The 12,300-nt window shown below is 53.8% G+C and overlaps 1 protein-coding gene across 3 annotated transcripts in view; it reads right to left on the bottom strand.

The window, feature by feature from the left end:
* LOC147893624 (Ribosomal protein L4/L1 family) overlaps window positions 1-12,300 on the bottom strand; it is an 84,587-nt gene that overhangs the window by 38,963 nt on the left and 33,324 nt on the right. The gene's annotated exons all lie outside the window — the stretch shown is intronic.

Below are 12,300 nucleotides of genomic sequence, written 5' to 3'. Positions count from 1 at the left end.
AGCAGTAAAGAATGCATCAACTTTGGAGGGATCAAAGAGCAATGCCCAATCATCCTGGAGAGCATGTGCATGTGAGGCATCTGCTGGCTCATGGAATTCAATTGCATGTGAGGCATTGACTGTCCATCCTGGTTTCTTTTTCTCCAAAGCAATGTGCTTTCTGCATTCTGAAATTTCATGCCCTAGCTTGCGACAATAGTTGCATCTTTTCTTCTTTGACTTATCTGCTGTATTTTGAGATGCATTGGAGGAATTGTCACTGTTAGGCGCATATTTAGGCTTGCCCATAGGCTTGGAAGCTTTGCCTTTTCATGTCTGCTGTGAAGCAAATGCATGATCAGAAATAGTAGCTTGCCTATTAGCACGACTTTGCTCTTCCCACAAAAGCAAAGTGACTAACTGATCAAAGGAGTAGTGGTCTGGATTACCCATGGCCACTAGTCGAAGGGTTGTAGCAAACCCTTAATATGTATCTGGCAGCCCATTCAATGTGGTACTGAGAAGCTGAGCATTTGGCACCACCTCATCAATATTGGCAAGTTGTTCCATGAGGTCCTTGACCTTTGTCAAGTATGCATCCATAGAGTCACCTTCATTCATGCTGACTTCCTGCAATTGCCTTCTTAAATATGCAACACGTGCCTCATTGCGAGTCTGATGAAGAGAAGCCAATTTGTCCCAAGCATCCTTTGCTATCCTGCATGACCGGATGTGTGGAATAATGATTCTCTTGCATGGTAAAGCAATACAGGAATGTGCATTTGCATCTCTTGCATCCTATCTTGTTTGTTCCTGAGTTGGAGGAGCAGCAACAGGGGTGCCAGAGGATAAAGCATCAGGAGGTGTACCCTCTACAGAGGGACCAGCAATAGGGGTAGCCACTGTAGCATTGGCTGGCCTCAGATCAACCCCAGAAACAATGTTCCAAAAATGCCTTGCAACAAGAATATATTTCATGAGATAAGACCACATCGAATAGTTGGTGCCATCCAACTTATCATCTTCACGAAGAATGCCAAATAAATCATGATTGTTGCCGACCATTGCAAATGGGACAAGTCAAAAAGCACTAACAAAGTGACCCAAAAGATAGTCTCAAGGCTTGCAACTGCAAAAAATAGGACTTGCTGTCCAAATCTGAAAAAAGCCCAAAAAGAAGCTGTAATTTGCAAATGTGATCAAATGGCCTGCAATTTCTTGCCAATTTCACTGCAAATCTGAAAGTATCGTGCAATCTGCCTGCAATAGACCCAAAAGCCCCAATTTGTAGAGCAAAACTGAGCCAAAAATGGGGCAAATTCAGGAAAAGCCCCAAATTGTCTGCAAAACTGCAATCTACCTGCAAAATCGTAGCCTGAATGCAAAAGCCCCAAATGTCACCAAAAATTGCAGATTTACTGCAATGTCTGCTCCCGAAATCGAAGCCAAACAATGGCTGAATGCACAGCTGAACCTGCAAGTACAAAACAGTACGGACGGAATTGTACAGTCAAATCTGACCTGGTAGTATGGACTGTACGGACTGTGTGAGTACGGACGGCCGTACAGGACTGTATGGACAATAAAAAAATTTACAGCTACCACGCCATACGAAAATCCGTACGACTGTACGAAATCGTACGAACAGCAGGTCGCGGGGTCACGTCGGAGCTGTGCGGGATGTCCGGTAGCTAAGCTTGACGATGGAGCTGAAGTGCGGGAGCTAGAGCTGGAAGCAGGAAGCTAGGAATAGGGAGCAGGTGCGGGAAGGAAGTGCTCTGATACCACTGTAGGCTCACGGAAGCAAAAGGATGCACAAGAGTGGAGCAAGAAGTGGAAGCCGTCACATCAACTAGATGAATGAAAATGAAAGTACAAAGTACTATAAAAGAGAACCCTAGACCTAGTGTCCTAGTGGTACCACTAGTACTAGGTGTCATAAGACACTAAAAGTACTAGGTGACCTAAGTGCCAATAACTAAAGCTACATGGCACATACCAGGGCCCAGAGGGCATCAATACGACTGGGAGAAGATGGCCTACAGGTGCTCCTAAATTTTGAAAAGGCAAAGCTTCCAAATCTCGGACATATTGCTAATCAATATGTCCGAGATCTGGAAATGGCTTTTCAAAACATGTAAGTCCATCTTCTCTCTCAGTACTACATCAACAAACAGCAGTTATTATTTAGAATCAAGATTATAACGGGTGCAAAAATTTGACAAGTTATACAATTAAGAAACTGTCGCACACACGTCTATGGGACAACATACCAATCTATGAGGGGACACATTTGCTCAGGGATGACAAAAAAGAAGTAAAAGAAGGCATGGTTGTGCCAACAAAGCTGATCCAGCAACGGAGGCAAAAGAGAAGGAATATGCCAAACAGCTTGTACAGCTGGCCTGACAAGGAAATCAAGTGGACATTTGATGTAGTAAGTTGTGACAGAGAGCTCCTGTGAGCTTCCCCCCTACCGCCGCTCGCTCTACCTCCCTTAGCTCCTCCTCCCGCCGCCACCACCTCCGCTCCCTTCCCTCCCCTTCCGCCCTCGCCCCCCGCTCCCCCTCCCCCTCACCCACCGGCCACCTCGCTGCGCCCCTCCCCTCGCCTCGCCTCGCTCTCGCCCCCCCCCCTCGCTGTTCTCTCTCGCCCCCCGCCGCTTCGCTCCAAACCGCCCCCCCCTCACTGTTCTCCCGCCCCGCCGCGCCGCTCCATCTCCCCTCACCCCCCCGCCGCCCCCTCCCTTCGCCTCTAATCCCCCCTTCTCCCCCGCTCCTTCTCACCTCACCCTCGCCGCCCCCTCCTTACGCCTCCACCCCCCCCCTTCCCCTCGTCTCAGCCGCCCTCTCATCCCCCCCTCCGCTCTCATCCACTCCGCCCCCCTCCGCCCCACCTCGCTTCACCCCTCCCCCCCCCTCGCTTCGCCTCACCCCCTCCCTCCCCCGCTCTGCCTCACCCGCCGTCCCCTCTCACCTCACCCGCCCCCCCGCCTCCATTTCGCTCTCCCCGCCCCCCGCTTTACCTCTCCGCCCCCGCCACCCCCCCCCCGCCCTCCCGCGCCCCCCGTTCCCCGCACCCCGATCCCTTCACCCCGCCCTCCGCTCCAACCCCCCCCGCCCCCTCACCCCGCCTCGCCCGCCTCACCCCCAGGCTCCACCTACCGCTTCGTCCCCCCTTTTTTGGGGTGGCAGCCTGTTCATACTCCCCATCGGAAGCTTGCACTTAGTCTTGGCGGTATGGCGGCCCCCTGCCCGGATCCGGAGGCCCAGTCGGACCCTCCCTCTCCAGATGCCTACCGCGTTATCCTGACAGAGCGACAGTCATCTCGTGTTCAGGAGGTTGCCATTGACTTTACGCGTACCTCTGTTTACGGTAGAGTCATTGGTCACTCCCCCTCCAGGTTAGCCATCAGGGACTGGCTCCAGTCCACTCTCCTGCTAGAGGATGGCCATATTGAGGAGGTGGCCCTTATGGGAAGGGGCATCTTCTGGCTCAAACTCTCCACTGAGAAAGCTGTGAGCAACCTGATTGCCAGTTCCCCCACCTCGGTGGATGGGAAGATTATCATGATAGTCCCGTGGTACCGTGGATTCAGCGCAGCGGAGTTCGATGCTCGGTTCCGCATACCTCGACACCCAGTGACACTTGTTTTTCCAGGGCTTGCTGCAGAGTTGCGCCCGATTGTCAGGGACTTGGGCTCCCATTTTGGCTGGGTTATGCACGACACCTTTGCCGACGCGGTGACCACGGCAGGAGCCCCCTGAGTCCGAGTGGCGGTGGCGGATCCTGCGACTCTCCCTGCTGTGATCGAGATTGTGACAGGTGCCGGCAGTATCACCCAGAGCATGATAGTCACCGGACAGCCAGGTCAGTGCCTGCGGTGCCACGGCTTTGGGCACTTGGCGGCTGCTTGTCCACGGTTCGCCAGCTCGTCTCGACCTCCCCCGCCCCCGACCCCTCCGCCCCCACCCCCACCCCCTGGACAGCCACGTCAGGAGGAGCCGAGACAGCAGGAGTCGGGTCCAGAGGTTGTGGGCGGTTGGACCGAGGTTAAAAGGAAAAGGGGAAAGAACAAGAAGACTTCGGATAAAGGCAAGGAGGCAGAGGTTACCCTTCCTGCAGCAGCACCCCAGAGACCTGTCAGGCAGCCGCCCCAGGGGTCTGGGAGAGCTTCTTCTTCGACGGCAGCCCGCCCTCCACAGCCTCAGTTCCCCCTCTCTCCCGTTCCCCCGCCCCTTTCCTCCCCGCCCCAGCCCCCTCCCCAGTCTCCCCCCCCCCGTCGCCCGACCCGCAGTTTCAGCCCCCGCCTCCTCTTCCTCAGTCTTCTCTTCCTCCCTCTCAGCCCCAGCTCCAGCTGCACCCCCATCCCCCCCCCCTGGTCCCCCTCGCCTCTCCTCAGAGTTAGCTGCACCACCGGCTTCCCAGCCGTGTGCAGCCCCCGCTCCACCTCCTCCACCTCCTCCGCCAGTCGCCTCCGTGGAGTCAGAGCTGCCTATCCCTCAGCCTCCTCCCCCTCCCCCCTCGCTGGCAGGACACCCGGAGTCTACACCACCAGTGGAGCAGGCTTCCCTTCCCGCTAGCCCCTCAATCGTAGACTCAGTTGGGTCTCAGCTCCATGAGAGAGAGCTTCCGCGAGACTTCTACAGATCTGGCCCCTGGGACTACCTGGATGTAGCCGACCTTGGGACCTTCCCGGCTTGTCTCGACATCAGTATTTTCCTGCTCCGCAAAGGGGCGGATGGGAGGATTGGTGCCTTGGCTCCCAGGGATGGCCCTAGCTTCGCTTTCACGTTCCTCAGTGATGGCACCGAGACCTGGACAGACGACTCGGTTTGGGAGGCTCTCAGAGAGCAGACGCACGCCCAGGTGTGTTCCTGGATAGGCCCGTCCGGTGGGCAGCTCCTCGAGACTCAGTGGTCCGAGGGCGACGTGCGCTTGCGGTGGCGTTGCGCCGCCAAACGCTTCCGACTGATAGTGATCCTCCGACCTCCCCTGTCATGGCCTCTCCCCCAGGATGTCAGAGCTTGGTCCCAGCAGAAACTCCGAACCTTCTACGGGATGACCTCTTCAGAGATCTCGAGCTGGCTCGAGAAAGCATTTGTTCATGGCACCAAAGGCCTCTCGCCTTTGCTGAAGGTGTTGAAGAACGGGCAGGACGACCCCGTCTCCCCCTCCAAACCTTCTCATAAGCGGCAGCGCCTCCATTCCGATACGTCTGGTTCTTCTTCGACTTCGACCGCGAGCAGACAGTTGTTCGCAGCCCCCCCTCCCTCTCCATGAGCTTACACCTCGTATCCTGGAATGTGAACGGGTTTCACTCCTCTGGCACCCGTGGTCCCAGGAAGCTCATTTTGCGGCAGGAACTTCAGCCTGCAGTGATTGGTCGTTTGGATGTACTTCTGCTCCAAGAGCACAAGCTTTCTGTGGCTCATTCCCGTAGCTGCGGGAAGATTCTCCCTGGACGGTCCTACACTTACTGGGAGCCTTCTATCGGCGCTCAGGGGAGGAGTGGGGGTGTCTGTACTTCCGTGTGCGAGCAGTTAGCCCAGGGAGTTTTTGGTCACGGCACGTTGATTCCTGGCCGAGCCCTTTGGGTAGGCCTGGACCTGGAGGGATCCAAAATAGGCATCCTCAACATTTATGCCCCCACAGACCTCCGTTGCAGAGCCACCTTCTGGAGGACACTTACAGGGATTCTTCCAGACATGGATTCCTGGATTGTTGGAGGAGACTTCAACAACCTGGAGACCCTGGAGGACCAGCAGGGCAGAGGCCCGGAGTTCACAGGTATGGCCCAGGCAGAGCAGTCAGCTTGGGACTCTTTCATCTTCGAGACGGGAGGGAGGGACAGCTGGAGAGACCCGTCCTTCCGGCGTTGGCACGGGAGCCTGGACTTCTCCTGGGGCTTCCGCAGGGAAGGAGGCAGACTCCTGGAGAGGCTTGATAGATTTTATGTCAGTGACTGGGCCATCAGCAGAGGCGGCCAGGCGGGTATAGTTCCAGGGACGACACTCTCCGATCATGCGCCTGTGCTCCTTTCCTTAGATTCGGCAGCCCAGACCCTCCCCTCCCGATCTTGCAGGATTCCCGACTCCATCTTCTCGAGGGTGGACGTGCGCAGTAGCATTTGCAGTCTTTGGGACAGAGATTGGGGGGAGGGCGTGGATCTGGTAGACTCAGTCGCACAGGCTCTGCAGGAGTCTAGCCAGATCTGCCAGCTCGCAGCTTTACAGGTTCGACAGGATTGGTGGGACAGAGAGAGAGCTCTTCGGAGGGACCTCGCCTCCATTCAGCGACTCCAGCAGGCTTCCCCGGGTTCGGAGGAGCTGCGGATCCAGGCCCTTCGAGCCAGAGCCCTCCTGGAGGAGACTTTCCAGCGTCGCTCCGAGTTTTCCTTTCACGCCTCTCGCTCCTTTTGGGCCCGAAAGGGTGACCGGATGTGCAGGGAGTTCTTTAGGACGCATGGCCAGAGAGCTGCAGGTGATCAGCTTCGGAGTCTCAGGACAGCGGAGGGTCACATCGTTACGGATCCAGGGGAGGTCCTGGGGTTGGCCACGGACTTTTACAGGACCCTCTTCCAGCAGGAGCCGCTTGCCCCTCGTGCCAGTCGGGCCCGTGAGGAGGTGTGGAGGCACATTCCATCCCTGGTCCAGCCTAGCATGCAGGCGACGTTGTTGGCGCCTTTCACCTCGGATGAGATGTTGGAGGCCTTGATGGCTATTGATGGTCAGAAGTGCCCAGGTGAGGATGGGCTATCCCGAGCTTTCTTCACCTCCTTCTGGGACCAGATCCATCAGCCCCTCCTTGCAGCTCTGCAGGGGATTTTCAGCAGCGGGCAGATGCCAGAGAGCCTTTCCTCGGGACTGATTTGCCTCATCCCGAAGGGAGGAGATAGACAGGAGATCCGCCAGTGGCGTCCGATCACTCTCCTTACCACTGCCTACAAAATCCTCGCCAAGATGATCAGTGCCAGAGTTCGACCTCTACTTCCAGACCTCGTCCATGACACTCAGACAGGCTTTGTCCAGGATCGTAGTATCCTGGATAATGTCTTCACCTTTTCAGAGGCGGCGGAGTGGGCTCAGTACAGCGGATCACACCTTGCCATTTTACTTCTCGACTTCGAGAAGGCCTACGATCGCGTGGATTGGTCCTTTTTGGAGGGGACTCTGGAGCGGCTAGGTTTCCCGGCAGGCTGGATTCAGGGTATCTCAGCTTTGTACAGGACAGCGTCCAGCAGGGTCATCATTGGAGGCAGGATGGGTGAGCGATTCAGCTTGGAGAGATCAGTACGTCAGGGCTGTCCCCTGGCTCCTTACCTGTTTCTCTTCTTCGCCGAGGCCATGACTTACTACCTTCGGGCGAGGTCCACAGGGCTCAGGGGTGTTCGCCTTCCACTCCGGGAGGACACGGAGCTTCTGGACTCAGAGTACGCAGATGATACAGCCCTTTATGTCCAGGACGATGAGAGGATGCTAGAGAGGGTGCGGATGGCCCTGGAGGTTTTCTGCTCGGCCGCTGGTGCGAAAATCAACTGGAACAAATCAGTTGGTGGGGCGATTTCTGGGCTTCAGATGGATTCCACGTGGACAGACAGCTAGATACCTTGGCTTCCAGGTTGGCCTAGACATTACGCCAGCTCAGCAGTTTCTCCCGGTGCTAGATTCCATCCGACGGAAGCTGGCTTTCTGGAGCACTGCTAAGCTTTCCCTTGCAGGTCGTGCTTTGGTAGTTAACCAGGTCCTTCTAGCCACGGCTTGGTATGTGGCTTCCTGTTGGTGCTTCTCGAGATCCAGCGTGGCACAGCTCAGGAGGCTGGTTCGGAACTTTCTTTGGTCTGGGGAGGATGGGCATAGAGATACCAGAGCCAGGGTTGCTTGGCAGACAGTCATTCTTCCGCAGGCTGAGGGTGGTCTGGGGGTCATTGATCCAGAGCTTCAGAGTCAGGCCTTGTTAGGCAAGCTTATCATCCGCGGTTTGACCCCAGGGGGGCAGACGTGGAAGATGTTACTTCAGCAGGGAGTCGGCTCTTGTGTCCCGCGCCGAGGTGGAGAGTGGCTACCGTCCTTCAGGTGGATCTTCACTTCCGCCCCGCTCACTCAGCCCCGCTCCCCACTCGTTCGTAGCCTCCTCATGGTTTGGAGGCGGCTCCGTCCCAGTCTCATTCAGTCCCAGCCCAGATGTCAGGAGGAGATCGATCGACAGCCGCTCGTCTGGAATGGGCAGGTCAGAGACGCCGAGGGCCTTCAGTTGGGGGAGAGATCACATATCAGGTGGGACGGCTGGATGAGGGGGCCAGCCCGGTCCCTTCGAGTTTGGAGGGATACGTACAGACATCTGGAGATGGCCGATCTTGCAGACGCAGCTGCAGGTGCACGCGGAGTCCAGGCGAGACGCACAGAGATCGACGGTGCGATCCCAGCCGCTTGGTTAGCTCCACCTGAGCCTCAGGTCCTCATGCCTGGAGACACCCACTGGCTGGGACAGTTCACCCCCCGTGGCATCCCACTGGTGGTCGCAGGACGTTTGGATGACTCCTCTATTGCCTTCTTCGCGGTTTCAGGGGATGGACGACTCAGGAGAGAGGATGCGCTCATCGACCCCCTACTCCCGTGGCAGAGGGTGAGGGTCGTAGGCCTTCTGGGGAAGGTCTGGCATACCGACCCTAGTATCGAGCAGGACCAGCTGCAGCTTTGGCGTCTTTGGCTCTGGGAGGGGCGGGCCTTGTCAGAACTTGAGTGGGACCCAGGAGAGTGGTGGTGGCCAGAGATTGTGACAGGACAGGGGCCGACTTCCTTCTTCGCTTACAGTACGACTCTGGGCAGGCGAGTTCTCGGGAGGATGCAGAGCCGCCCCCCCACCCAGCGTCCTAGCTGGTACGCACAGGGTATTTCCAGGTTCTTTTTGCAGGCATTCTGGAAGGCCTTGTGGGAGAGCTGGCGGCCGCGGAAGATCTCATACTTCCTGTGGCTTCTTACCCACAAAGGTCTTCCAGTGGGGAGCTGGTTGAGGCAGATAGGCCAGGACGGTTGCTGCCAGATTTGCCATGCGGATGAGGAGTCACCAAAACACTGCCTGTGGAGCTGCACGCGCGCCCAGGAAGTGTGGAGGTGGACTTTCGGGCTTCTTGCTCGAGCAGCACCAGAGCTAGGAGTGATCACTTGGGGCGCGTTCTGTTGGTGCAGCACCGCACCTGGTCTTCATCACTTGTTCGAGGCATGCCAGCAGGACCCCACTTTCCTTATCACACAGGGGACGTGGGGGCCGCTCGAGGGTATCCCACAGCACCTAGCAGAGGCTGATACAGGAGTTCGGGAGCGGCAGCCAGTCTGGGAGATTATCAGCAGCATTACAGGATGGCACATCTGGACCTCGCGCTGCGCGCAGATTCTTGGTGGCACCTCCTTCTCGACTGCCCAGATCATGGCGGAGATTTGGAGTGAGATTATTCATACCCTCAGAGGCCAGTGGGACCAGATTCAGGGAGACTCCCGGGCCGGTCAGGAGAAGCGGAGACGCTTCCTCCAGGCTTGGGACACACAGAGCCTCTTCTTCGAGCAGACTACGCAGGGCCTTCGGTGGCACTACTCACCACCCCGATGGCTGTTCATTCACACTCAACATATCCCTCCGTGAGAGTATGATCTATTATGCTACCTTTTGGGCTGCGTCCGGTTTGTGAACGCAGCCCGTCAGCTATAAGCTGACCTCTTGTATCTTGTTTTCGAAGTAATATAATTAGCACTGTTTTTTCGGAAAAAAAAAAAAGTAAGTTGTGACAGACACGATACTAATGGTTGAGTTAGGAAGGCAATTGCCCGCTCTCAGGACAAACACAAGAAAGCTGCAGACAAGCATTGGAGGCAACTAGACCTTCAAATAGGCGACTAGGTGAACCTAAATTTTGAAAAGGCAAAGCCTCGAAAGATGACAAGAAAGGAATACGTCTATCCAAAGCTGTCCACGACATACTATGGGCCATTTCAGGTCAGATGAAATCAGTGAGGTTGCTTACAGACTGGATTTACCTGAGCATTGGAAGATTCATAATGTGTTTCATGTGGATCTTGAGCCAACTCAACCTATTTTGAAAGAGCCACCAGAAGTAGATGAGTTGGAGGAAATCCATCAACCAAAACAGATTGTCTATCATATAGAAAGGAGAGGACCTAGAGGCAAAGTTTTCCGCCGCTATCTTGTTAAGTTCAAGAATTATTCGGCACTCGGTGCCAAATGGGCTGATGATTACTTTACAGAATATCCACACATCCTATAGATGTATAAGAAATCCTTTTAATTGGGGACAACTGAATAGAAGCCGAGGGGATGTCACAAAACCGTATTTATCCCCAATAATAAAGAGAAAAATAATTTATTTTGACTTTGGTCAAACATTATTGACTCCAGTCAAAGCGAGTTGACTTCTGTCAACTAGAAAAGTTTCTATCTTTTTAATTCAGTTTTCTTAGTTGCATAGTGGAGACACCCATGGAGAACTAGGATTAGTCTAGAGAATTAGAATGCATGCATTAGCTAACCTTTATCTGGTTAGTGGTGTTTTATTTATGTGCAAGTGCTTGGCTAAAATCAAGGGAAAAAGGCATGCAAACTAGACGCCCAAAGTGCTAAAGAAGTTCCACGTTCAAGATTGCTATTTTTAGCAAGAATTGCCACAATTAACACTCAGATCGCCTCTACTAGGGAGAAGGACGAAGTTTGGAGCTGGCTGCTCAATTGTAACAGCGATTTTGCTCTAGCTTCTTCTATGTGCTCCACAAAAGTGCATCTTTGTAACAACCTATTGAGATTCTAAAGCAAAAACCTTCATGGGAACCCAGGGGGGTGCGCCCCTTGCTTCTGGCCCTAGTGTGTGTGTTCTCTGTTCTTTTCCCCCCTCTTTCAGTTGGATTGGATTCCCATCAGAAATTCGCTGTTGTTTCTCCCAAAAGAAGTGATCAGATACAAGTTTTCCCCTGTTTTCTCTGAGATTCGACTTTTCCTTGGTGTTTATGTGCTGCGAATTGTACCAGGCTGCTACGAATTCTGTTCAACCACGACGATTTGCTTCTATTTGCTTGAGATCTCTAGCTGTGAATCCTCTTGCAAGTGCTGCACTAGGGTTTCCAGGCTGATTACAGATTCGTTTTTAGGGTTTCAGGGCTTATTACATGTGTTACATAGGTAAATGAGGCAGCCAACAGCCTGGCTGTACAGAGTAGCATCAAAAGATTCATTGCCATCATAATTGATAGCTTAAGCCCACCTTCAACCGGCAATGAAATTGTCTTACCATTCTTCATCCTGAACGTGTATAGCAGCCCTTGTCTACACTTGGACTGTTTCATGAGAATACCCTCTTCGAACTGCATAAACTGAATTTCCAAGCCATAAAGAGGAAAGGAGGAAGAATAACAAAGGAGGTCAAGGTTTCAAGAGTTCCAAAGCCACCCGACCAACACCTCCACAAAGGAAAGTGAGACTTTCCAAATGGCACCTTTAGACCTTGGAGGAGCCATGTGCATCAATTCAGGATCCAAAATCCAGTTTTACAAAGGTCTCTGAGGCTAGGGATCAAGGGGCACCAGACACAAATGGTTAGTGATTCTTTGAAATTTCTAGACCAAGTACTAGTCCAGAGTGTGGACATTGTGGGGCGGGGCAGGCGGAAGGCGGAAGGGAGGGGGGGGTGGGGGGGGGGGGGGGGGGGGGGTGGGGGGGGTGGGGGGGGGTGGGGGGGGGTTGTTTGGCATTGCCCTGTGAGTCATGACTTTCAGCTTCTTCTACAGCAGTGTCTTCGAGCCCGGTTTGCTTTGGCAAGATTTTTCACTTAGATTCGCTACTGGGAACTCTAGACTCTGTGGAAAGACAGACATCATAGAGTCTTTGGAGATTCTACTTTGTCCAAGTTTCACTACTTCGGGATGTCACTAGCAATCTTTCTATGATAGTCTCTGTGTTCGTCCGATAGATTTTTATGTTTACTTGTCTTACACTGAAATCTTTTGATATTATAAATTGCATGTCCCCAAAGAGGGGACTGCTTCTTGTAATATAAATATACATGGATTTCACAGTTCACCCCAAAAAAATGTGTGGGGCGAGGTGAATGATCCACCCACTGTTACCCACCATAGCTTAGTTGCTCACTTGTAAGGCCCCCAAATCAGGAGAAGCTATGAGGATAATCCTATATTGGAACACATAACATCTACATCTCCTAAAACACTTGAAATAGGAGTACCTAAAAGATTGCTTGAACTTCATTGATCATAATTGATTCCAACTTGGTGGAACCTGCTTTGGACTCATCATTTCTGA

Source organism: Dipteris shenzhenensis, chromosome 15 (genome assembly GCF_047967505.1).
Source record: "Dipteris shenzhenensis isolate YYH24624 ecotype China chromosome 15, Dip_SZ_1.0, whole genome shotgun sequence".
Taxonomy (NCBI): domain Eukaryota; kingdom Viridiplantae; phylum Streptophyta; class Polypodiopsida; order Gleicheniales; family Dipteridaceae; genus Dipteris; species Dipteris shenzhenensis.
The sequence above is the reverse complement of the archived record's forward strand: the minus strand, read 5'-3'. Positions and strand labels throughout refer to the sequence as shown.